This window comes from Hemiscyllium ocellatum, chromosome 3 (assembly GCF_020745735.1).
Source record: "Hemiscyllium ocellatum isolate sHemOce1 chromosome 3, sHemOce1.pat.X.cur, whole genome shotgun sequence".
Lineage (NCBI taxonomy): Eukaryota > Metazoa > Chordata > Chondrichthyes > Orectolobiformes > Hemiscylliidae > Hemiscyllium > Hemiscyllium ocellatum.
The window spans coordinates 20,339,312-20,367,070 of NC_083403.1; the positions used below are offsets into that span (position 1 = coordinate 20,339,312).

The 27,759-nt window shown below is 43.8% G+C and overlaps 1 long non-coding RNA gene across 8 annotated transcripts in view; it reads right to left on the reverse strand.

Moving 5' to 3' along the window:
* Positions 1-27,759, reverse strand: part of LOC132830941 (uncharacterized) — a 558,005-nt gene that overhangs the window by 156,656 nt on the left and 373,590 nt on the right. The window contains exon 6 of one of the 8 annotated variants that reach the window (XR_009646456.1): positions 21,147-22,635. The exons of the other annotated variants lie outside the window; for them this stretch is intronic. This is a non-coding gene — a long non-coding RNA (uncharacterized LOC132830941). Of the gene's footprint in view, positions 1-21,146; positions 22,636-27,759 lie in introns of those variants that run through there. 8 annotated transcript variants of the gene reach the window in all.

Consider the following 27,759-nt stretch of genomic DNA (forward strand, 5'->3'; position numbering starts at 1 on the left):
TACCTTGAACTTATCTAAGTGCCCTGTTGTAACATCTAAATAATGTGAGAAAATGTGAGGTTTTACACTTTACAGGAAGAACAGGGGAGCTCAATATTAATTAACTGGGGAAAGTGGAAAGAAACCTATAATAGAGGGATTTAAGTTGCCCTCACGCATGAATCACAAAAAGATAGCATCCAAGTTCAGCGGGTAATACGGAAGACAAAAAAATCGATTTGCTTTTGTTTCAAAGGGAACAGAGTATAAAAGTAGGGAGGTTTTTCTAAACCTACACAAGGCACTAGATTCGTTACGACAGCTGGATTATGACAGCTAAATTATTATGAATTCTTTTGAGTCCCTTCGCTAAAGAAAGACATAATGAGATTGAAGACAGTCCAGAGAAGATTCACTAGACTGATACCTAGGTACTAGGTATGGAGTGGCTGTTTTATGAAGTTGTCCATTACACTGGAATGCAAAGGGACCTTATTGAAACATACAAGACTCTTACAGTACTCGACAAGGCAGATGTGGAACAGATGTGATTCCTTTTGTGGGACAGTCTAAGACCAGAGCATAATCTCAGGATAAGAATTTATATGTTTAAGTTGGAGATGAGGGGAAATTTCTTTGAAGATAATGAATCTGTGGAATTCTTTACTACATAGGAATGTCAAGGCTGAATTTTTTTTATATTTAAGGCTGAGATGGAGTGATTTTTAATCAGTAAGGGAACCAAAGGTTATTGGGAAAAGACAGGAAAGTTGAGTTAAAGATTATCACATCAGCCATCATCTCATTGAAGGGTGGAGCAGACTTGACAGTTAAATGGGAGAAAGTGAGGACTGCAGATGCTGGTGATCAGAGTCGAGAATGTGGTGTTGGAAAAGCACAGCAGGTCAGTCAGCATCTGAGGAGCAGGAAAATCGACATTTCGGCCAACAGCCCTTCATCAGGAATGAGGCTGTGAGCCGAGGGGGTAGAGAATTAACTGTCCTATTTATGCTACAATGTTTATGGTCTGACATTTTGCAAATAGATTTTCATTCATTTTTCTTTAGATGTCAGACTGAAGTAAATTGAGGAAGAACAAGGCAGGCTTTATTTGCTACAAAGACCAATGATAAATAATTTTTAAAAATCATCTGACTCAATAGTGTAACATTAAACAGTGCTGTACTTTCAATCCAAAAATAATCATGTTGTTCATTTAACAGCTGCACTGATCCTGTGTCATTCAATTGCTTGTTTCAGGCTATATGCGTGACATCTGAAAAACAGTGCTCTGTCTGCTGGGACCTCAACGCCAGAACAAAAAACTTAAATTAATAATCAATCTTTTAAAAACAAAAATAGAGATGTCTATTTATCTCACGGCATGCATTGAACATTTCCATTTCAGACAGACTCTACACTATTATTTTTTGTAAACTGCTGTAGCTTGGAATCTCTCCATAGACACAAAACTAAAACTTGGCATACATAATGGCAAACTATTCTCAAAGGCACACAAGATTTAGAATTGGATTTAGACTGTTGGAACACTGTAAGGAATAAACCCTTCAGTCAAATGTGTCGTTGCAGTTTCCCAAACCAAACTAGCCCCATCTACCTGCATTTGGCCAATATCCATCTAAACTTTTCCTATTCATGTACCTGTCCAGTTGTCTTCCAAATGGTGTAACTGTACCTGTCTCTGTCACTACATCTGGCTGTTCATTCCACATACAAACCATCCTATATGAAAAAGTTGCCCCTCGTGTACCTTTTAGGTCTTCCCCCTCTCACCTTAAAAATATGCCCTTGTGTTATGAACTTCCCTACTCCAGGGAAAAGACCTTTGCTACTCACTTTATCTATGTCCCTCATGATTTTATAAACCTCTATATGGTCAACCTCAACTTCCTAAGCTCCAGTGAAAAATGTCCCAGCATATCCATCCTCTCCTTAAAACTCAAACCCTCCAGTCCCGGCAACATCCTTGTAAATCTCTTCTGATCCCTCTCCAATTTAAAAATATCTTTCCTTGGCCGGGCAACCAGAACTGTACACAGTATTCCAAAAGCGGCCTCACCAAACTTCCTGCACAACCACAACATGACATTCAAACTCCTGGACTTAATGATCCAAGCAATGAAGGGAAGTGTGCTAAACGCCTTCTTAACCACTTAGCCTACCCGTCACACTGCTTTCAAACAATATTGTCCAGTGGGAGAAAGTGAAGACTGCATAAATCCTACCCTTGTTCATCTTACCAAAATGCTACACTTCACATTTATCCAAATTAAACTCCACCTGCCACTCCTTAGCCCACTGACCCAATTGATCAAGATCCCTTTGTAATCTTAGGCAGCCTTCTTCTCTATCTACTGTACCACTTAGGTCATATGCGTGGCTCAGTGGTTAGCACTGCTGCCTCACAGCAACAGGGTCCCAGGTTTGATTCCAGCCTCGGGTGACTGCCTGTGTGGAGTTTGCAGGTTCTCCCTGTGTCTGCATGGGTTTCCTCTAGCTCACTCTCTCGGCGGAGCAGGTAATGGCTGTCTGGTTGTGTTTTTTTAAGTCGCGGTATAGTCCAGTTATTGTTTTTTTTAACGGCTAAAATTTAAAGTTTTTTTAAGCGCCTAGCGGACCCGGAAGCTGGTGTCGCGCTAGCTTACCTGGGAAGGTTTTTTTCTTATAAAAGCGCGCAGGCGAGGAACCTGAGGCACTACAGAGGTAGAGCCTCCCGCCCGCCCTCCTCCTCTAACTTAATAATAAGACCCGTTGTGGTAAGCAGGTAAGTGCTGCATTTTGCTTGTTTGTTTCTTTAGATCTAGTTTTTAAAGTTTACCTTTTAGAGGGATGGCAGCGAAGGCAGTGCAATGTTCCTCTTGCAACATGTATGAGGTGAGGGAAGCCACTAGCGTCCCTGCTGATTACACTTGCAAGAAGTGCACCCATCTCCAGCTCCTCCAAGACCGTGTTAGGGAACTGGAGCTGGAGTTGGATGAACTGCGGATCATTCGGGAGGCAGAGGTGGTCATAGATCAGAGCTTTAGGGAAGTAGTTACTCCGAAAGTTATAGAGAGATGGGTGACAGCGAGGGGGAGTGGGAGGAAGCAGCCAGTGCAGGGACCCCCTGCGGTCATTCCCCTCAAGAATAAGTATACCGTTTTGGATACTTGTGGGGGGGATGATTTACCAGGGGTAAGCAATGAGGTTCAGGCCTCTGGCACGGAGCCTGTCCCCGTTGCTCAGAAGGGAAGGGTGGAGAAAGGTAGAGCGATAGTTATTGGGGACTCAATAGTGAGGGGCACAGATAGACGGTTTTGCGGGGGCGACAGAGACTCACGATTGGTATGTTGCCTCCCAGGTGCAAGGGTACGTGATGTCTCTGATCGTGTTTTCCGGGTCCTTTTGGGGGAGGGGGAGCAGCCCCAGGTCATGGTCCACGTTGGCACCAACGACATAGGTAGGAAGAGGGGTGAGGATGTTAGGCAGGCTTTCAGGGAGCTAGGTTGGAAGCTCAGAGCTAGAACGAACAGAGTTGTTGTCTCTGGTTTGTTACCCGTGCCACGTGATAGAGAGTCGAGGAATAGGGAGAGAGAACAGTTAAATGCGTGGCTACAGGGATGGTGCAGGAGGGAGGGATTCCGGTTTCTGGACAACTGGGGTTCTTTCTGGGGAAGGTGGGACCTCTATAAACAGGATGGTCTACACCTGAACCTGAGGGGCACCAGTATCCTTGGGGGGAGGTTTGCTAGTGCGCTTTGGGAGGGTTTAAACTAACTCTGCAGGGGCATGGGAACCTGGACTGTAGCTTTAGGGTACAGGACCTTGAGTGTAGGGAGGTTAGGAACATGGCATCGATCTCGAAGGAGGGTGCCTGTAAGCAGGAAGGTGGCTTGAAGTGTGTATACCTCAATGTGAGAAGTATAAGAAATAAGGTAGGTGAACTTGCAGCTTGGGTTGGTACCTGCGACTTCGATGTTGTGGCCATTACAGAGACGTGGGTAGAACAGGGACAGGAATGGCTGTTGCAGGTTCCAGGGTTTAAATGTTTTAGTAGGGTCAGAGATGGGGGTAAAAGAGGGGGAGGTGTGGCATTGCTTGTCAAGGATAGTATTACAGCGGTGGAAAGGACGATGGAGGAAGACTTGCCATCTGAGGTAGTTTGGGCTGAGGTTAGAAATAGGAAAGGTGAGGTCACCCCGTTAGGAGTTTTCTACAGGCCTCCTAATAGTCTGAGAGAAGTAGAGGAAAGTATTGCGAGGATGATTCAGGAGAAGAGTGAAAGTAGCAGGGTGGTTGTTATGGGGGACTTTAACTTCCCAGATATTGACTGGGAAAGCTATAGCTCGAGTTCGTTAGATGGGTCGGTGTTTGTCCAATGTGTGCAGGAGGGTTTCCTGACACAATATGTAGACAGGCCAACAAGAGGTGAGGCTATACTGGATTTGGTTCTAGGTAATGAACCAGGCCAGGTGTTAGACTTGGAGATAGGTGAGCACTTCGGGGACAATGACCACAACTCGGTGACTTTTACTCTAGTGATGGAGAGGGATAAGTGTGCACTGCAGGGCAACAGTTATAGCTGGGGGCAGGGAAATTATGATTCGGTGAGGCATGACTTAGGATGTGTGGATTGGAAAAATAGGCTTCAAGGGAAGAACACAAATGATATGTGGAGATTGTTCAAGGAACAGCTAATGGGTGTCCTTGATAAGTACGTACCAGTCACGCAGGGAGTAAAGGATCTTGTGAGGGAGCCGTGGTTTAATAAGGAATTGGAATCCCTTGTGAAAGGGAAGAGGGCAGCCTATGTAAAGATGAGGCGTGAAGGTTCAGTTGGGGCGATTGAGAGTTATAAGGTAGCCAGGAAGGATCTAAAGAGAGAGCTAAGAGCAGCGAGAAGGGGACATGAAAAGTCCTTAGTTGGTAGGATTAGGGAAAACCCAAAGGCTTTCTATAGGTACGTCAGGAATAAAAGGATGACTAGGGTAGGTATCGGTCCAGTCAAGGATAGTAGTGGGAAGTTGTGCGTGGAGGCGGAGGAGATTAGAGAGACACTAAATCAATACTTTTCGTCAGTATTCACTCAGGAACAGGACACTGTTGCTGATGTGAATATTGAGTCACAAGTGATTAGAATGGATGGCCTTGAGGTATGTAGGGAAGAGGTCTGGGGAATACTGGAAAGGATGAAAATAGATAAGTCCCCTGGGCCTGATGGCATTTATCCTAGGATCCTCTGGGAAGCTAGGGAGGAGATAGCGGAGCCATTGGCCTTGATTTTTATGTCGTCGTTGTCTACGGGAATAGTGCCAGAAGACTGGAGGATAGCGAATGTGGTCCCCTTGTTGAAGAAGGGGAGTAGGGATAGCACGAGTAACTATAGACCAGTGAGTCTCACTTCTGTTGTCGGCAAAGTCTTGGAGAGAATTGTAAGGGATAGGATTTATGAACATCTGGATAGGAATAATGTGATCAAGGATAGTCAGCATGGTTTTGTGAAGGGCAGGTCGTGCCTCACAAACCTTATTGAGTTCTTTGAGAAGGTGACCAAGGAAGTGGACGAGGGTAAAGCAGTAGATGTGGTGTATATGGATTTTAACAAGGCGTTCGATAAGGTACCCCATGGCAGGCTAATGCAAAAACTACGGAGGTATGGCATTGAGGGTGCATTAGAGGTTTGGATTAGGAATTGGCTGGCTGGAAGGAGACAGAGTGTAGTAGTTAATGGTATAGGTTCATCTTGGAGTGCAGTTACTAGCGGTGTTCCGCAAGGATCTGTTTTGGGACCACTGCTGTTTGTCATTTTTATAAATGACATGGAGGAGGGGCTTGAAGGCTGGGTGAGCAAGTTTGTGGATGACACGAAAGTCGGTGGAGTTGTGGACAGCGAAGAAGGATGTGGCAGGTTACAGCGGGATATAGATAAGTTGCAGAGCTGGGCAGAATGGTGGCAAATGGAGTTCAATGTAGCTAAGTGTGAAGTCATTCACTTTGGTAGTAGTAACAAGAAGATGGATTACTGGGCTAATGGTGGGCTACTTGGTAGTGTGGATGAGCAGAGGGATCTTGGTGTCCATGTACACAGATCTCTGAAAGTTGCCACCCAGGTAAATAGTGCTGTGAAGAAGGCATATGGTGTACTGGGCTTTATTGGTAGAGGAATTGAGTTGCGGAGTCCTGAGGTCATGTTGCAGTTGTATAAGACTCTGGTGCGGCCTCATCTGGAGTATTGTGTGCAGTTTTGGTCGCCATACTATAGGAAGGATGTGGAGGCATTGGAACGAGTGCAGAGGAGGTTTACCAGGATGTTGCCTCGTATGGTAGGAAGATCGTATGAGGAAAGGCTGAGGCACTTGGGGCTGTTCTCATTGGAGAAAAGAAGGTTTAGGGGAGATTTGATAGAGGTGTACAAGATGATTAGGGGTTTAGATAGGGTTGACAGTGAGAACCTTTTTCCGCTAATGGAGTCAGCTGTTACTAGGGGACACAGCTTTAAATTAAGGGGTGGTAGGTATAGGACAGATGTTAGGGGTAGATTCTTTACTCAGCGGGTTGTGAGTTCATGGAATGCCCTGCCAGTAGCAGTGGTGGACTCTCCCTCTTTATGGTCATTTAAGCGGGCATTGGATAAGCATATGGAGGTTACTGGGCTAGTGTAGGTTAGGTAGGCTTCGGTCGGCACAACATCGAGGGCCGAAGGGCCTGAAATGCGCTGTATTTTTCTATGTTCTATGTTCTATACCACCAATTTTGGCACCATCCACAAACCTACAAACCACGCTTCCTAAATTCGCATTCAAATCATTTATATAAATGAAAAACAACAGTGGACCCAGCATTGATCCCTGTGGAACACTGCTGGTCACAGACTTCCGGTCTGAAAAACAACCCTCTGTCTCCTATCTCAACCCAATTTTGTATCCAATTGGTAAGCGTTCCCTGAATCTCAAGTGATCGAAGTTTACTAACCAGTCTACTGTGTGGAACCTTGTCAAAGGCTTTACTAAAGTCCACGTAGACAACATTTACTGCTCTGCTCTCGTCTACCTTCTATTGTCTAACGGCATTGACCAGAGCACAACATTAGCCACCCTTCAAGTCTTTCTGTACTTGACCCGTCGCTGAGAATGATCTTCAATTCTCTCCCTAGTTACACTTTTGCCCATAATATACTTGCAGAATCTAGATGGAACATAGAATAATATTTTACATGCCTCTCTGCTCTAGATATTTTTAAGTTTGTTTTCGGCATTGATTTCCCATATCATATTTCACCAGCCAAGTTTTTGTCCACTCACTTAACTTGTCTACATCTTTCGTTGTGTCATCCTCTTTACTTGCCTTGCATCCTCATATTGTGAGATCTGCAAACCCGACGATACAATACTCACTTTCCTATCCAAATCATTCATAAATATTGTAAATAGTTGTGACACCAGCACTAATCCCTGTTGCATACCACTAGTTACCATTCTAAAAATGCCCCAAATCCTAACTCTCTGTCGTCCATTAGTTAGCCAATCCTTTACCCACACAACCTCCAACACCATGGGCTTTTATTTTATTAAGTAATGTACGGTCCGTGTTGCACTTAGTTAACATAGCAAAATTTTACAAAGTGCTTGATAACCAGACAGGTCAGACCTCGAACAGACATCAAGAAAGGTCAAGGGGAGGTGGCTGCAAATCAACCAAGTAGGTGTGAGGAGGTTTTAAAAGCTGGCAAGAGGTGCAGCTAGGCACAGGGTTGGTTATAGCTTTTGTGTGAGAAGTGCAGACCTCACCATTACATATGAAAGTTTTTGTTGCAAACGTTTCGTCCCCTGGCTAGGAGACATCATCAGTGCCGTGGAGCCTCCTGCGAAGCGCTTCTTTGATGTTTCTTCCGGCATTTATAGTGGTCTGTCCTTGCCGCTTCCGGGTGTCAGTTTCAGCTGTCCGCTGTAGTCCACTATAAATGCCGGAAGAAACATCAAAGAAGCGCTTCGCAGGAGGCTGCACAGCACTGATGATGTCTCCTATCCAGGGGACGAAACGTTTGCAACAAAAACTTCCAGCTCGGCGAACAGAACCACTACAACAAGCACCCGAGCTACAAATCTTCGCACAAACTTTGAACATATGAAAATTAGCATCCACTCAAACATCAAAGCAGTGGAACAATTGAAAGTAGCACATTTCCAGCACAGCCCTTCTCTCAACATTTTCAATATGTATAGATGCTTGTGTTTATTGAGCAGTTGGACAGCAGATTTTAATGAGGAATAAAATATTCCACTGCTGAAGACTCCAAATGAAGATAATACCCTGTTAGAAGTCTATCTCCTTGTGGAAAAATGTAACAACATTTTGAAAACATTAGTGACAACCATGTATTTTAGCTGGAATTGCCACATTAATACATGAATTAGGAGCCATTCAGCCCCTTGAGCCTTCACCTCCATTCAATAAGATCATGGCTCCCCTGCTTGTGATTCAAGTTCCACATTCTCATCTACCCCTGATAGCCTTGGATTCTCTTAATGTGGAGGCGCCAGTGTTGGACAGGGGTGGACAAAGTTAAAAAAAATTACACAACACCAGGTTATCATCCAACAGGTTTATTTGCAAGTATCAACCTCTTAGAGAAAATCTGGTGTTGTGTGATTTTTAACTTGGTTCTCCTGCCTAACAAGAACCTAGCCACCTCTGTCTTAAAAATATTGAATGACTCGGCCTCCACTGTCTCTTGAGTTATTGAGTTCCAAAGTTGTACAACCCTCAGACATTAAAAAAAGATTCTCCCCATTCCTGTCCTGAAAGGGTGTCCCTTAATTTGAAACAGCGCTGCCCAATTCTAGACTGACCCAAACAAGGAAATATCCTTTCCATGTCCACTTGTCAAGGTCTTTAAGAATTTTACCACTTCAACCAAGTCATCCTTCCATCTTCTACACTCCCAGAGTAACAAGCCGAACATATCCATCCAATCTTCATAAGACAACCTGCAACCAATTACTCTCGCTGAAGCCCTGTAACCTCCACAGAATTGGTTTGTTATTTCCAGCAACATGGGAACCTCAGCAGTGGAAGACTGATGATACAGTACACAAAGCTTGTCTGTAATCAGATTTGTAGCTGCCTGCATGTCTGTAATTTAATCTGGTTTTAACCCTGTCCTACTGGCTAACATCTTAATGGCATGACTGAATTTTCACCAAGCCAACACGGAGTTCCAAGATTTCCCTCTGGAGACACACAGTGCTGAGAGAAACATACGTAAAAATCGTGTTAGTCGTTGTTTGCCAAAGCTATGTAGACTTCGGAGTTGTTCCTTTAGATCAGAAAATTGTAAACATTACTATTATTTCAGAAAGGAGGGAGGGAAACAAGCAAAATACAGACCAGCTGAATGCTAGTTATGGAGAAGGTACTGGAATCTATCATCAGGGAGAGTGACTGAGCATTTAAACAATTATAAGGGTCAGTGAGAGTCAGAAAGGATTTGTGAATTGTAGGTTATTATTGTTTAGGAGCTGCAGGACCCTGGAGCAATCTTGTGATGACATCAGGGAGTTGCACATCATGTGAAAAGGTAACAGTGCAGGCAAAGATAGGACACTCTAGAATGACAGAGACTCTTAAGAGCACATAGACATGAACATGTGAAGAAAGTAGATTAGTCCTTAATAATGTAATGATAAGATTAGAGCCTAGGGTATCTACAATGTCTTGAATTACTTTGTATGAAAGTATCATAAATGATGTTACTTTGAAGTCTAAGCCTGAAGTCAATCATCAACATTGCTTTATGGTTGACCAGTCAGACTTGAACCCAAACTCATTGTGTGCATCAAAGCACACAGAGTCATAGAGATGTACAGCACAGAAACAGACCTATAGTCCAACTCGCCCATGCCAACCAGATATCTTAAATAAATTTAGTCCATTTGCCAGCATTTGGCCGATATCCCTCTAAACCCTCCCTATGTGTGTAACCATCCAGATCCTTTTAAATGTTAAAAATCACACAACACCAGGTTAGAGTCCAACAGGTTTATTAGGAAGCATCAGCTTTCGGAGTGCTGTCCTTCATCAGGTAGCTGTACGAAACAGAGATAGTACAAAGTGAATACTTTATGATCAGCAAGTGACAAGTAGTGGCCCTGAGGAATTCATATGTGGATAGCAACTGAAGGAACTGAGAATTCTATACCCAAATTTACAGATGATACTAATCTACAAGGCCCAGTGAATTGTGCAAAGGAAGTTAAAAAGAAGCACACACCACTGTAAGCTGGTACACAGGTATAAGAGGCAATTAAGGAGGATGACAGAATATTGGGCTTTATCTCTGAATGGGCTGTAAAACAAGAAAGGGATGAAGTTATACCTGAATTGTACAGAGCTCTGGTTTGGTCACCACACCTCTAAAAGGATAAGAATAGCCTTCTGCTGGAGGTACAATGAACATTCACCAAAATGCTACAAGGGACTGAAGGATTAGGTTACAAGAACAGGTTCGGTAAGTTCATTTTTGATTCCCCAGAGTTTAGAAATTGGAGTTGTTTAAACATTAAAAGAATTTGAAACAGTAGATATAGAGGTGGTAATAGACACGGAAAAAGTTGGAAATGCTCAGGAGGTCAGTCACCATCTGCAGAAAGGAAAACAAAGTTAAAGTACAGGATTTTTAGATATTTGCTAAGTAACCTGTTGAACAAAATTACTGCACACCTCTGGAGTAGGTGGGACTTGAATCCAGGCCTCTTGGACCAGAGGTATGGACACTTCTAACGTGTCACAACAGCACCTCCAAGTACAAGTCCTTTAATACAGATTTTCAGATGGCCTCAAGCAACCATTTACCTACCTGTTTACTTCTTCCCTCCTCAGTATCCAAGGGCGCAAACATACCTTCCAGGTGAAGCAGCACTTTATCTGCATTTCACTCAATCTAGTCTACTCCATTCTCTGTTCACAATGCTCTACATTGGGGAAGCAAAGCGTAGACTGGGTAACCGCTTCACAGAAAACCTACATTCTGTCTGCAAAACAGACCCCGAGCTTTCACTGCCTGCCACTTCAACACACCACCTTGTTGCCTTGCCAACATCTCTGTCTCAGGTTTGCTGCTGTGCTCCAGTGAAACTCAGTGCAAGCTGGAAAAACAGCACCTCATTTTCCATTTGGGAACTCCACAGCCTTATGGACTCTATCGAATTCAACAATTTTAGGGCTTCAGGCACCTTCTCCTAACCCCACACCAGGCCTTATTATCACATGGTCTGCTCTTACTGTACACACAACCCATTGTTAGACACTAATAATCCCAATTGGCAGCTGTTCATTCTCCTTGGCTGATCTTTATTCACTTCTTTGTCTAACTGTTCTCTCTCTTTTGGCCCTACCTCCACCTATCATTTACTCCTTACCCGCCACCCTATCTTCTGCATAAAAGCCAACCTTTTCCGAGCTCCTATCAGTTCTAAGGAAGGGTCACCAGACCTGAAACATTAACTCTGATTTCTCTCCAGTGATGCTGCCAGATCTGATAAGCTTTGGACTGGAGGGCATGTCTTATGAAGAAAGGTTGAGGGAGCTAGGGCTTTTCTCATTGGAGTGAAGAAGGATGAGAGGTGACTTGATAGAGGTGTACAAGATGATGAGAGGCACAGAGTGGATAGCCAGGGCTTTTTTCCATGGCAGAAATGGCTGTCACGAGGGAGCATAATTTTAAGGTGGTTGGAGAAGGACTTAGGGCAGATATCAGAGGTAGGTTCTTTACATAGTGAGTGTTGGGTGCATGAAAAGCATTGCCAGCAGTGGTAGGAGAGTCAGATACATTAGGGACATTTAAGAGACTCTTGGATAGGCACATGGATGAAAATAAAATGAAGGATATGTAGGTTAGTTTGATCTTAGAGTTGCATAAAACGTCGGCACAACATCGAGGGCCGAAGGGCCTGTACTGTGCTGTACTGTTCTATGTTTTATGTTCCAGCATCCACAGTTCTCTTGGTTTTTATCTGCCGACCTTAATTGCCTGCTGCACTTGTGGGCATGTAGAACCTTCACCACTAATCCTACCTTGAGGTAAATAGCCCAGAGGCAGGATGGTGGAGGCAAATTAGCAAAGTGGCTTGTCTCCAAACTCACCTCACATTGGGTGGGAGTCCTGCGCTATTAACTCAGTATCCCTCATCACCGATGTCGGCCAGAATATTTCTAGCATTTTCCATTTTTAACTTCAGATTTCCATCACCAATAGGAAATTGACAAGGAGAAGGTATTTTCTTTGGTGGAGAAATCTGGAGGCGTTACAAATTAGGAATGAGTTTTTCAACAGGGAAATCAGGAAGCACTTTTTGTTTCACCCAAGTGCTGGGAAAGCTAACACTGGGGACTGAGTGTCACGTATCCCAGTTCCCTGACAATACCAAGTTCAATGGGAAAGTAAACAATGAGGAAGAATCTGGAAAAAAGGAGTAGATGGATAAGTATAGACAGGAATGAGCATGGCAGATAGAAAAATGGAAAGTTGTTCACTTCGATGCGTAGTGTGACTTTTTTAATCAGCAAGAGAAAGAAATATTGCTATTCAGCGATGATGTGGAGGTGCCAGTGTTAGGCTGGGGTGGATAAAGTTAAAAATCACACAACACCAGGTTATAGTCCAACAGGTTTATTTGGAAGTACTAGCTTTTGAAATGCTACTTCTTCAAGGTACCTGATGAAGGAGCAGCGCTACGAAAGCTAGAACTTCCAAATAAATCTGTTGGATTATAATCTGGTGTTGTGTGATTTTTAACACTATTCAGAGAAACATTGGGACAGGAGTAGGTCAGTCAGAGCTTCGACTATGTTCCGCTGAGTGAGATCATGACCCCACCTTCCCCCTTGTTCCTACCCCATTTCTAATTATACAAAAATCTCTCTCATATTTCAGCATTACACTTAATTGAACTGTTTGTGGAAGTGTTCCAAACCTTTAGCAACCTTTGTATGTAGATGTTTTTCCCAAATTCACTCCTGAAAGGTTCTAAGCTCTACTCTTTTTAAACTGAAAGTAAATCTTGCTCTATACTGTCCCCATCAACTCTGGTTAGCTCAGATAGAGCAAGGTGGTAATAACATCAAAGCCTTATGTTCAGTGCCCATGCTGACTAAAGTTGCTGGCTTCTGCCCCAGACTTTAATTCTTGCCTAAGGCTATATTAGTCTGAAAACGCCCGATCTTGTCTGATCTCAGAAGCTAAGCAGACTCAGGCCTAGTCAGCAACTGGATGAAAGATTGTCGGGAAATGCCAGCAGGAAAGTCTAGCTCTAATACTTCGATTTTGCCCCCAATCCTGGACTACATAATCAACAGAAATGGTTTCTCTCTATCTTTCTTATCTGTTCCCTTTGAAATCCTGTAAACTTTGAGGAAGTTACCCTTCAAACTGCTAAATTACAGCGAGCACAGATCGAAGTGGTGGTGACCCGCTGCAGTTCACGTGTAGTACATTTTCCCAAAATGCCGTTGAGAAGAGAGCTCTAAGATTTTAACTCAGCCACAGTGGAGGAACAGTTAAATAGTTCCAAATCAGGTTTGTATGTACAGCTTGGAGGGTCTTGTATCTGCATTTGCTTCCATTAGTTTGGAGAAGTCTCTTTCCCTGATTCAGTACTACTATCCTTGGAATTTCTAGCAGGCAGACTCGTTCATCTGTAAATTAGTGACTTAAAAGTAACTATTAGACATGCCTTTATTTTCATTGTCTTTTATCACCTTATCTGCTGTTAAAGGATACACATTTTTCTGAACCGCCTTCTTCCTAATATCAATCTAAAAATATTGTGTTGACTGTGTATCTCTTGCAAGTTTCTTTTCATACTTCCTGCTTGGAGTTTTTACTATCTGCTTGACACTGTTTCCACATTTGCGAGGATCTTCACATTTTCTCCCATGCAAACCCTACATTGAACTAGATTACATGATGGTCACTAATCGTATCATTACTCAGCTAATTAAAACTAGTTTTTTTCTCATGACCAAACTAAACTGTACCAGGAGGTACAGATATAAGCTGATTGGTGGAAGGATTAGACGTGACATGAGGAAAAGCTTTCCACCCCCAAGATACCATCAACTCATTTAAAAGCTACTTGCCACTGAAGTATTGTAACCTGCAAGGCTATAGACCAGGTGATGGAAGGTCATACAGTCATACAGCACAGGAGCAGCCCCTTTGGCCAAAACTGTCCGCCCCAAACAGGTTTCCTGAACTGAACTAGTCCCATTTGCCTGCATTTGGCCCATATTCCTCGAAACCTTCCCTATCCATGTATCAGTCCAAGGGTCTTTTAAATGTTGTAACTGTATTTGCCACTTCCTGTGGCAGCTTGTTCCATATGCACACCATGCTCTGTCCAAAAATGTTGGCCCTCAGGTCCCTTTTAAATCTTTTCCCTCTCACCTTAAAACTCTACCCTCTAGTTTTGGACTCTCCTACCCTCACAGAAAGGCCTTTTCTATTCACCTTAACCATGCCCCTCATGATTTTGTAAACCTCTCTAAGGTTACCCATCAGCCTTCTATACTCCAGGAAAAAAAAGTCCCAGCCTATCCAGCTTCTCCTTATAACTCAACTCCTACAGTCTCGGTAACATCATCTTTTTTGCACCTTTTCCAGTTTAATAACATCCAGTCTATAGCAGGGAAACCAGACTTGTACACAATACTCTAAAGGTGGCCGAACCAATGTCTTTTACAGCCATAACATGATCTCCCAGTTCCTGTGCTCAATGCTCTGACTGTTGAAGGCAAGTATGCCAAATGCCTTCTTCACCAACTTGTCTACCTGTGAGGCCACTTTCAAGGAACGGTGTACCTGTCCCTATCAGTCCCTCTGTTCGACAACACTCTCCAGGGCCCTACCATTAAATGTATAAGTTCTGCCCTTTTTGGCTTATCAAAACGCAACACCTCGCACTTATTTAAATTAAACTCATCTGCCATTACTTGGCCCATTGGCCCAGTTTTACTCTTAGATAACCTTCTTCACTGTCCACTATGCCACTAGTTTTGGTGTTATTCACAAACCTAGTATCCGCATTCTCATCTAAGTCGTTTACATAAACGACAAACAACAGTGGACCCAGCACCACTCCTTGCTGTGCACAACTGGTCACAGGCCTCCAGTCTGAACAATTCTGTACCACCACCCTCTCTCACCTATCATTAAGCCAATATGTATCCAATTGGCTAGCTCCCCCAGGATCCCATGTGATCTAACCTTAGTTAACCAGTCTATCATGCGGAACCTTGTTGAAGTAATTTAATTCTTAATTTCTAAGATTGTGATTCTCCGACTATTCTATTTCTTTCTTTTTCTGGGTATTTTACAATCTCATATATTATGATCCCCATCTTGTTCATCCCGTTGCCATGTATTAGTAATAATGACCATGTTATAACTTCGAAGTTCAATTTGCATCTACCATTTCTTCAATTTGTTCCTTATACTCTGTTTTTATGTAAAGAAAAGATTATCTCGGCCACAAGCCTGGATCTGCCTTTACTAACTCCAATGCTTTTTTTTCTTATTTCTCTCAATTAATCACTTTACACATTCTCGGTTCCCTGCTACACAGTTGCATCTAAAACACAGTTTCTGACTGCAACTTGACTATTCCCTATACTACCTTTGTCTAGTTGTGCCTCCTTCCTCATACACTAGTTTAAAGTTAGTGACTTCCCCATCGATTATTTCTGCTAGAACACGCTTACCATAATACTAAAAGCAAAATACTTTGGATGCTGGAAATCTGAAACAAACACAAAGTGCTGAAAAAACTGAGTTGACATTTTGAGTCCTGGGTGACTTCTTCAAAACTCTTTTCCCAGTCTGGCTCAGGTAGGGGCCAGTTACTGTTCATCCCTGTCCTGATGCCAATGCTCCAAGAAACAGGAACCCCCTTTCCTACCCCCGAGCTCTGTGTTTATTTTCCTAGTCTACTTATCCCTGAACCAATTAATTTGTGGTTCAGGTAAGGATCCAGAGATTATAATCAATGTTCTCTGGGCAGCTCATGCAACAACGTCAAACAGGCTGTGTAACAGCTTCTGAATGACCACACCTGCATTAAAAAAGTTAAAGAGGGTACACACTTAAATTAACCACCTTCACACACCAAAGACTGACAGAAGGAGCATTGATGACAACTCCTAAAGTCATGCTTTACTATTTTAGGCTCCATTTCCTAGTACTCTGCAAACAGCGATCCGGGTGTGTTTTTAACATGAATCATAAACGTTAATCTGAAGTTTTAGCAAGCAACAAATGGTTCATTAGCCTTTATTACCAGGGGAATGGGGTATGAAAGTAAAGATGCTTTAGTGCAATTGTTGAGGCCACACTTGGAATCATGTTTGGTCTCCTTACTTTAGGAAAGATTTACTTGCCTCAGAGGGTGCCAGGGAAATAAAGATTCACCGTGATGTTAGGTTTGTCCCATGAGGTGGTGTTGAGCAGATTAGGCCTGTATTCTACACAGCTTAGAAGACTGAGAGGCTCTCTCATTGAACTGTTTAAAATTGTGAAGGTGATTAACAGGGTAGACGCTAGGAGGGCTGATGAAGGGTTTAATGCCCGAAACGTTGATTTTCCTGCTCCTCGGATGCTGCCTGACCTGCTGTGCTTTTCCAGCAACACACTCTTGACTCTGATCTCTAGCATCTGCAGTCCTCACTTTCTCCTAGATACTAGAAGGGTACTTTGCCTGGCTGGGGGTCTGGAACCAAAGACTGAGAGGTAGGGCTATGATGAGATGAATTTTATTCAGTCAAAGAATTATAAACCATTGAAGTTATTTTTGATGGAAAATTACAAAGTGCTCCACCATTGAGTATATTTAAGTCAGAAATTGATAGACTTTGGAGCACAAAGGATTTTAAGGGACATGGGTGGGGATTGTGAGAAAGGCGTAACTGAGACAGAAGCCAAACATGATCATATGGAACTATGCACTAGTTTTGAGGTGCTGAATGGCCTATTCCTACTGCTGTATCTTTTGTACTTAATTTTTAAGAATTGAGGTTGAAAGATGTTTGTGAAAAATAACATGGATTTAACAAAGGAAAAGTCCCTAAGACAATATTTACTGGAGCCTTGTGTATTTGTTTGCAGGTTCTGACATTTATAGGTATTCAATCTTTACCTTTCTCCTTGTTATTGATGTCCCACATGTAACTGATTCCTTCACTGAAATCCAAGATTTAGCTGCAGTCATTACTTATAATAAATGATGTGAAGAATTATTTTAACATCTGTTTCTTCAAGCTCCATAGATAATTTTAGGAATATAGTTCATCACACTTTGATTACCAGTTCTGTATTGTATTTAACCATTCTTGGATCCATTTCAATCCTGAAAGGTTACACCTCCAAACCGGAGTCCAAACGTTAGGTGGTTCGGCGATGTTAAATTGCCCATAGTGTTCAGGAATGTGCAGGCAAGATGGGTTAGCCATGGGAAATGCAGGGCTACAGGGATAGCGTAGGGGGTTGGATCTGGGTGCGATGCTCTTTGGAGGGCCAGTGTGGACTCGATGGGCTGAATGGCCTACTACCATACAGTAAAGATTCTATGATTCCAAACTTCTTCAGAATCACAGAATGATAGAACACAGAGAGTAGTCAATTAGCTCATTGCATCTGTTGCCTAATCTTTGAAGGGGTTGTTCAATTAGACTCAAGCCATTGCACGTTTCCCACAGCCCAGCAAATCTTGCCTTCCACCATACTCATGAACAGTCAGATCTCAGCCACTCACTGAGTAAAATACAGCATACACAATGAAAATACACACGCAGCAATGACTGCGGCTGAAATGGAGAATTTAAATGATCTACATTTCATCTTGTCGCTTAAACTGTAATTAAGAAGGCAGCATACATGAAGTTCTCTGCATCACAACAGATCCAGATGCTGCCGGACTTCAACCAGCCTTGAACCCTCACAGATCCACAGAACAGATACAGAGAGTAACAGCTTTAAAGGCAAAAAGAAAAACTCTACTGTAAATGTAACAGCAAGAGATAATGTGGGAGTCAAGTAAAATTGGAGAAAGATGGGTAGATAGGAAGATAAGTAATATGGATTTCTGACAGTTAAAGATAAAAATCTTTATGAGCATCAAGGGACAAGAAGCTATAATGTTCTCACCACTTTTAGCTTTTCGTTACAATTTTAGGTTTCTCTGCACATTAATGTTTTTGAACCCAAGTATTTACCCACTGTCAGTTGACAATAACTTTGGCTCGTGCTAAGGATAATAAATCTATTAAACATTAATTCAGATCTTCAGTTTAAAAGTAAGCAATAAACTGTGGGAATGAGGCTGACCGGGAGGAGTGACAGCCCCTTCCATGACCTTAGGACATGCCAAAGTGTTTTGTAGCCAATTAAATACTTTCAAACTAGAGGGCTGAATTTGTTTAGCCTCTGGAAATAGGTTTGGAGTTGTAGAGCCATGGAACGAGATGGGAGCCAAGTCATGATGGTTGGCTAATACTCTTGCCTTCAGCAACGTTGCTGGGGCAGACTGGAAGCTGTGTTGGCTGTCCAATCCATGCAGTGATTGGCGCAATTAAGATGCCATTTTTGGGCCATGTTTCATTGACACCGGTATGTTCCCAACATGACATTTGCTGCCCGCTGTGTGCCGAAGCTGCCAGCTTATTTGAGACAGAATCCTGCTGGCAGGCCAAAGCTCCAGGGGATCACTCTGATTAACAGGCCCGTCTGTAATTATTCTATGGAGGAGTTTCCCTTTTGCTCCTACTGTCCCCTTCTGGCTTTGTCCTTTAATTGATCACTTCTGCATACAGAGAAAAGGGAGGGCTCTGAGGCACAGTCGTAGTGTCCCTAGCTCTGGGCTTTGTGCTTATTAGCGGGGAGCTGCAGGCCCAACATCACAGCAAGAGCTTCGATTAGGCCTGCAGCCTGAGGGACAAGCCCACCGTCCGCAATAGGATGGTGAGCATGGAAGGGGCCAACGAGCAGGCCACTAGTCTGCAAGCACACTGATAACACCGGGCTGGGTTGGGACCCCATTATGTGGTCCATGTCAGGATCCTGAGACTAGCTAGACATCCAGCCCATTGCCACTACTGAAACGGAGGGACACACAGCTGTCAACTCACACAGGCAAACACTCCGCAAACTGGCAATGAGAAAACAGCCAGGTTATTTGTTTTACTGACATCAAAACGTTTGGGGGAGCACCCCTGCTCTCTTCAAACAGCAGCAGGATCCCCTGCATTGGAGGGGAGGCATTACCGTGGCCATCTGAAGTGAGTCCTCTTAAAGATTAGAGTGGTGCTGGAAAAGCACAGCAGGTCAGGCAGCATCAGAAGAACAGGAAAATCAACGTTTTGGGCAGGAGCCCTTCATCAGGAATGAGCCCTTCACCATTCCTGATGAAGGGCTCCTAACCGAAACGTCGATATTCCTGCTCTTCGGATGCTGCCTGACCTGCTGTGCTTTTCCAGCACCACTCTAGTCTTGACTCTGATCTCCAGCATCTGCTGTCCTCACTTTTAATGGCTGGCCTTCATTTAGAATGAAAGCTTCATTTAAATAAAATAAAACTTACTTTAAATTCAGAAACAATGGCCTAGAGATTTATTGCAGTGATGTACAGAACAACTTTGATTATCTGAACGTCAATTATCCAAATTTCGGATTATCTGAACAAGATCTCAAGCTTCCGTAAAAACGGCATTAGGTAATTCAGCATTCAGTTAAACGGCGTTCTGGTGTGAAATGCCGGATAACCAAGGCATGTTCGGATAACACTCATAAATTACTATTATTCATGATCAGACCAACTGTCCAAACGATTATCCCACTCGTCTCATTCGGATAATCAAAGATATTCTGTATTCCAGAATCAGAGAATTTATTCACAAAGCTGCATGTCAAGGTCAAGGGGAATCACCGACACAGTGGACTTTAAGGCAATTCCTTGGGATAAAGTCTGAGGGTATGTACTATATAACTTATGAGCATTCTCTATTTACTTCACTGTGGTCATTTTTTTTCAATGGTTTTCTCATGCAGTGACTTGTGGCTAAGTGATAGCTGTCTCACACATCTGAGTCAGAGCTGTACACCGGAGACATGAGTAGACAGTTTAGACTGATCCTTCAATGCAGGACTGGTGCCTTATCTGGGCTGTCATCTCTTAGATGTCAAACAAAGACTTCTCTTTCTCCCTCAGTGGTACACAAGCAGGGAATTTATCCCTGTGTTCTCTTCATTACTTGTTCTCAATCAAAATCATGAGAAAGTAGATTTGGTAATTAGCCAATTGTTTGAGAGTATTCATTGGTCTTGTGGTAGGTAGGGGCATTCCATTGTCTCCTCTTTCTACTGTTTGAAAGTAAGCCCAACCAAATGTTTTGTGGAATATCTATGTGAACAAGATTGGACAGTGTCAATTCATTTTTAAATTATTTTTCATTAAACTGTGTGGACGTATTATGACACACCTCTGTCGCAGGTGTGAGTCAAACCTGAACCTTCAGGACTAATGGTAGGGAAGTGAATACTGCACCACAAAAGCTCAAACCTCACTTCCAGTGTAAGCTAATTTTCAGTGTTAGAAGATGAATCATTACATACTCTTAATAAAAGGCGTCACTTATCTTTCTTAACAAGGTTTTAATATAGTGCGTGGCTGTAATATGTAAAATTAACATTCACCAGTTAGGTATCATTACAACTATCAAGAGTCAGAGTCTCCAATTGGACTTCACACTCAATAGCCCAAATCTCCAGCCAAAGATTATGTAACACCATAAACTGGGGAGTTAAGGCAATGTCAACCTTGGCTCCTTTGGAACCGTGACCTGATACAACAAACCCTCCACTTAAAGAATACGATTAAATGGAACAGATTATAAGGTAATTTATCTCATTGCTCTTTGTGAGACCTCGTTATATGTAATTTGATTGCTGTATACGCTTACATTATAACAGTCAGTCCACATCCAAAGTACTTGCAATATCATGAATTGTTTCTGGAGTCCTAAAGAGATGCAAGACATTATAAAAATGACATTTTCTTCTTTGCTATCTAGAAAATCCAGTACTTTGAGGAGAAATATTGACCTTTCTGATTCAAATGATTAAAAAAAAGGATGTTTACTGAGTTTTCTATCATGTTAGTCCAATTCAATGTGCTTTTCCATCTGGTCATGACAACCAATTGATCTTTCAAACACTGTCCTTTAAAGGATCTAAACAGGAGCCATCAGCCTCCACAATCATATTCTAATTCGACTCTTGTCCCGAGAAGATCCAATCACGTATGCCTTCAGCTTCCATAGAGGAAGGAGACTGATTCATTTGATAGTGGATTACTCAGCCAGAGATCGGTTTATGGTCCTGTGTTAGTGAGCTAGTCCACTAATGTTTCTGTCCATCTGCGTGAACAATATCTCAGTGACAGAAACAGACTTGGCTTGGCTTGCTTTATTATTGTCACATGTACTGAGATACAGTGGGAATGAGAGTACATTGCAAGCTCTGCCAAAGAGCTATCACAGACACAATGAACCAAATGGCCTCACTCTGTGCTGCATCATTCACAGTTTTTATAATTCTATGACATTTCCACCCCCACCCCCACCCTCTGCTCCTCTTCAGGTAGAAACCTCTGATGTTGTGATATTTATCTGATTGAGGGCTGATGTAATTGAAAAAAAAACATCAATAACACAAACATACCACATCAAGTCAGTGGCAATGGAGTAAGCAGCGCATCCACTGCTTGTACTTTCTGTTCTTTTTTGACTTGTCTGCAGATCAAGACTTTACCACCAGCTTTTTCTTTACAGCATTAGTGGTTTAGGTACAAAGGTTCCACTTTCCAATCACTGTTTTCTGTTTTAATAATGACAACAGCTTGTTGTACAGTTTAAGGCGGACTCCACAAAGCATTTTGGAAACGAACACAAGGAACTAGATTGTCATCTCCCAATAGAGGTGTGAACCAGGTTGCGAATCACTGAGCCGTAGCTCTCTTTGCTGCAAATACACCTTCCCTCTGGCTGCCTGACCCCATACCACCATTGCCTCTTAGCAGGCCAGGGAGAAGTTGCAGACACCTCTCTTCCATCATGAGGGGTCCCCATTGTGAGGGCAGTCTATTTTTGTGTGGTAGCAGTGGCTGTGAGGGAGCACTTTTAAAGCTTTTACAAAAGATGTCTCCACTTTCGAGAGGGGGGCCACGGCTCTCAGGTCGGGAAGGGTGTGGCCTTTGAGAGGGATAACACTCGTTCCAGCATTATTCTCAAGGCTAGCCCGTCAGGCAGGGGATTCTCTGTCTTGGGGGAGGAGGACGACGACATGCAGGAGCCTCTAAACACCATGCCCAGCACAGATGGCAGGTGTCCACTGTGGCCTCCAACCCTTTGGAGTTCAGCCCCCAACTTCCCAAATCTTCAATTCGACACAGGCACTTGACCAGGTCACCCTCGGTGCAGAGGAGTAGAGGAGCCATCTGCAAGGCCTTTCACCACGAACGCTGGGGGTGGGGTCAGAGGGAGCAGCAGGAACTTGCACCCTGTCACTGGAGATGTCCGGATACCAGATGCTTCACATGAAGTGCGAAAGCTGACCTAGAAGGCAGAGCAGGGCAGGATAAGACAACAGCAGACGTTCCTAAAGAGAAGCACAATCCCTTCTCTTTCTCCATACAGATCTATTTCTTTCCCAACCTCTTCAGGAACCATATTCCAAATCACATCCAGCTGTTTCCTCATGCTGCCTCTGATCCTATTGCAAATCACTTACCTGAACAGCACAGAGATCCGTAGAGCGCTTCAGCTGTGCACAGTGTCTTCTGATCACTGACCTCCCTCACACAGTGCTCCCCTTGTTACTGTGGAGGAAGCTGGTAGCAGGCTGTTCACTTGCTGCATAAATGGCTGTGAGGAACAGGATGGTTGGCCATGGTGCACAGGAACCATATACCCCTGGCCTCATAGGTGGCACGGTGGTTTGCACATTCTCCCCAGGTCTGTGTGGGTTTCCTCCGGGTGCTCTGGTTTCCTCCCACAGTCCAAAGGTGTGCAGGTTAGGTGAATTGGCCATGCTAAATTGCCCACAGTGTTAGGTGAAGGGATAAATGTAGGGGAATGGGTCTGGGTGGGAGGGTTGGTGTGGACTCGTTGAGTCGAAGAGCCTGTTTCCACAATGTAAGTAATCTAATCAAAACATCTGTACCTCTGCAGGAGCAGCCATAACAGCATGGAATAGTGCCTTTGTCTAAAGGGGGTGAGGAATTAGGGGACGGCAAGATTCCTGCAAGATGCCTGTTGTGCATGTGGATGGACGAATGGATGGGATTTGTGGGTGGGGAGGGGAGTGGTGGGTGGATGACAGCACTGGGCTGCAGCTGTAATATCCTCCATACAGTTGCCCACCTCCCGCAACTTATCGGTTCAGTGTTGTTGCCCCAGCACCAGATTCGAGTAAAAAGTGAGGTCTGCAGATGCTGGAGATCAGAACTGAAAATGTGTTGCTGGTTAAAGCACAGCAGGTCAGGCAGCATCCAAGGAACAGGAAATTCGATGTTTCAGGCCAGAGCCCTTCATCAGGAATGGCTCTGATTCATTCTTGATGAAGGGCTCTGGCCCGAAACGTTGAATTTCCTGTTCCTTGGATGCTGTCTAACCTGCTGTGCTTTAACCAGCAACACATTTTCAGCCAGCACCAGATTCCACATCCTCCAGCCACCTCAGCTGTCCTCCCAGAGTGCTCCTGGGAGCAAAGTGACCAACTTGGAGATAGTGGCACTGTGCTCTTCTTGTATGCACCACACGGGGCATGGTGCTCACCACCACACGGGGCATGGTGCTCACCACCACACGGGGCATGGTGCTCACCACCACACAAGCCATGGTACTGTGCCAGTCCAACACGAAACCACGGCTGAGGTCGTGACCATAACGGAACGCACAAGTTCAAAATGCCTCAAGGGAGTCAGCCTGGAGGCCATGTATCTGCTGTACCCAAATACACAGGTCCCAAAGGAAGACCAAAGTTCTGTCTCATTGACCACTCCTGCCTCCAAAAGGACCAGACTGGCAAGTGTGCTCTGACCGTCTGTTGGGGGAGGGGGAGGAGGGGGTCGTGCATAGACACGAGACTTTTAACAACTCCTTTTGTGTCCTCCTCAAATAAATCCCTGGAAGTGCATGTTCGAACTTGGTGCCTGCTGCCTGAACAGGGAATGACCATATTCCCCGTCCTCCTCCTGCAGAAGGATCCGTCCCTGGATCCACATCCTCCAGCACCGTTCCAAGGTGATCGCAACCTCCGCGATCCTCCCTGGCTGCTCCGGGGAGCAACGTGACCGACTCTGAGGTACTGGCAAACCACTCTGACGAATCAAACCACTTCCAAAATGAAAGCTGACAGCCACATTCATGTGGGGAGAAAGGGATCGGTGATAAACACCAGCAATGCCCACACATCCCTCCCATTAACCTGGAGAGAAAGAAAAACGCAAAGGTTCCAGCTTTGATTTTTGGGGCCTTATTTTGCCATCAGAGGCAGGAACTAGGAGGCACAGTGGATAAAACCTACAAGATGTCTGAGGAACAGGCTGTGAGAGAGGCCACCATGTCACATACCTCAGGTCAACACAACAGGCCTGCTTTGAACCCTCTTCCATGCCCTAAGTCAGCAGTACGCCAAGGGGAACAGATGCATGAAGGGTCACTTTCTTTCTAATATCTTATAACATCAGTGCCAGGAGATTCCAGTCTTTCCTCTGAGGATGGGGACACACCGAGATAGGGCAGTGATCATAGAATCATACAGATGTACAGCACGGAAACAGACTCATCCATGCCAAACAGATATCCTAAATTAATCTAGTCCCATTTGCCAGCACTTGGCCCGTGTCCTTCCAAACCCTTCATATTCATGTACACATCCAGATGCCTTTTAAATGTTGCAATTGTACCAGCCTCCACCACTTGTCTGGCAGCTCAGTTCATACACGTACCACCCTCTGCATGAAAAAGTTGTCCCTTAGGTCATCTTTCCCTTCTGACCCTAAATCTAGCCCTCTAGTTATGGACTCCCCCAACCCAAAGAAAAGACCCTATCTATTCACCCTATCCATGCCCCTCACGATTTTATAAACCTCTGTAAGATCACCCCTCAGCCTATGATGCTCCAGGGAAAACAGCCCCAGCCTATTCAGCCTCTCTCTATAGCTCAAATCCTCCAACCCTGGCAACATCCTTGGTGGTGTTGGAGGGGGACAGAAGAGAGGAGAAACGCCATACTATTTTGCAGCTGGGCCTGGATGCTGGTTGTGAAATTCCATAGGTAATAGTCAGCAGTGGAGAAACGTTGATGCCTCCCCCGTCGAACAGACCACTGGCATTTATGTTGAGGGTCATGCTTGAATAATCCTCAGAAGCACCTTTGGAATTATTTTCTGAACTTACACATGCTTTATGAATGAAGGTTACTGCTATTTTTTTTTTAAAAGAGGCCCAAAGGTCACTTCTGATCCCCATCCTGCTGACTTGGTGACCCTTCCCACATGATTGTGGGAAAACACAGAGTAGTGACCAGGTGAGCATGTGTACGTACATACGTGTGTGTGTGTGTGTGCATGTGTGTGTGTATGTGCGTATGTGCATCTAACTGTGTGTCTGTGTCTGTGGCTGCAACAGTAGTGGAACCATAAGTATATTTAATTGTAACTTTTGACAGAGAAATTCAGAGGTGGAGAACACAGGCTACTCAGTAGCAGTGGTCATGTGGAGCAGGGCAGAGAAGAAAGAAATGACACGGTATTGAACTCTTCAAAATGAGAAAAGCCTCTTCCTAGCCCAAGTATCCTGAAGCCAGTTGTAGAATGGTAATTAAAACCAAATGCATTGTGGATGCTGTAAATCAGAAAGAAAAACAGAAATTGTTGGAAAAGCTCATCAGGTCTGGCAGCATCTGTAGAGAGAAGTCGGACTTATTTGGGTCGAGTGACCCTTCCTCAGAACAGGATGGAACAGGTTTCCCGGATTCCCTTCCTAAAAGGGTGCAGATGCTGGGACAATTGGAGCTTCCAAAATGGAAAGTGATAGAGTGCAGCTAGGCAAGGATGAGAAAGAATATGAAGCTCAGTCAGGTCAGTGAAGTTGAAGTATTGATGATCCATAATCTAACCAAATCACCCAGCAGGCCCACATGGCAGTCTCCCTTGTCTCAGTTTTGGCCAAGCAAGTTTACAAGGGCAAGGAACAGGAGTGCCTGAGAGTAGAAGAACACAAAAATGATGCTTATAAATTTACAAGATCTAAGAGGCACCCGTAATCAGACAGGATGGCTAAGCAGGCTCAAAGAATAAAGTGGCCTGCCCCTGTTCCCATTCACTATGTTCTCACATTACAAGGCTGTTGTTATTGTGTGGATCTCACTTAAGCATTGCGTATACATAGTTAATATGTCACAACCAAGCTAAAAGGAATGACAGAATTAAATGGCCAATAAAAAACAAGATATATAGACTTTGGCCTACTCACTCATACAGCCCTTACAACGCATATTCCCCCCAACCAACACAGTTGCTGGTGTTGCTTGTGGATAAATATAGACTCCATTCAGCCAGTAGCTCAATTGTATTTCATTTCCTTTTTGTTAAATGAATCATCGTGGCAGCCAATTCCAATCCAACAAGATCTGATAATGATCTTCAGGAAGTTAGCCAATTGCAGTCAGTAAGGAGAAAGGAATTGCTACAGCAACATATCTACACAGTCCACAGCAAAACGGCCTCAGATAAAGGGAGGACTATCACTTGGAAAAAATAAAATATTTAGGTTCACTGTCAATCAGTATTAAAGTATATTCAATAAGCGTGCAGGCAGTCAGATAAAATTATGTATCATGTCGTATATGGAATGAGCTGCCAGAGGAAGTGGTGGAGGCTGGTACAATTGCAACATTTAAACAGGCATTTGGATGGGTATATGAATAGGAAGGGTTTGGAGGGATATGGGCCAGGTGCTGGCAGGTGGGACTAGATTGGGTTGGGATATCTGGTCGGCTTAGACAGGTTAGACCAAAGGATCTTTTTCCATGCTGTACATCTCTATGACTCTATGTCTACTGTAAGAAGTGAATCCATTTTCCCCAAATGATAATCAGAATATTGCCTAAATCTCCAGTAAGACTTTAAAAACTTTGCTTCAAGTTCGAATCCTTGAGAGAAAATAAAGCTTTCAACCAAGTTAATCACCAAAGTCAAAGAGAGAATAAAAAATAGGAAAAGGCCAATAGCCTCACAATGTTCCCAATTAGGTTCTCACTGCCACAATGCCTCTCCATAGGGTCTTTAACAGAATAAAGCATCCTCAAGCACTTCAATGAGCAGAGAAGTAAATTCACACCAACTCAAAAGAGAAGCCATTAAGTCATGTGATCAATGTTTGGCTGGAAAAGGAGGCTAGCAGGAGTGTTTTATTTATTAGATTTACAGTGTGGAAACAGGCCCTTCGGCCCAACAAGTCCACACCGACCCACCGAAGCGAAACCCACCCATACCCCTACATTTACCCCTTACCTAACACTATGGGAAATTTAGCATGGCCAATTCACCTGACCCGCACATCTTTGGACTGTGGGAGGAAACCGGAGCACCGGGAGGAAACCCACGCTGACACGGGGAGAACGTGCAAACTCCACACAGTCAGTCGCCTGAGTCGGGAATTGAACCCGGGTCT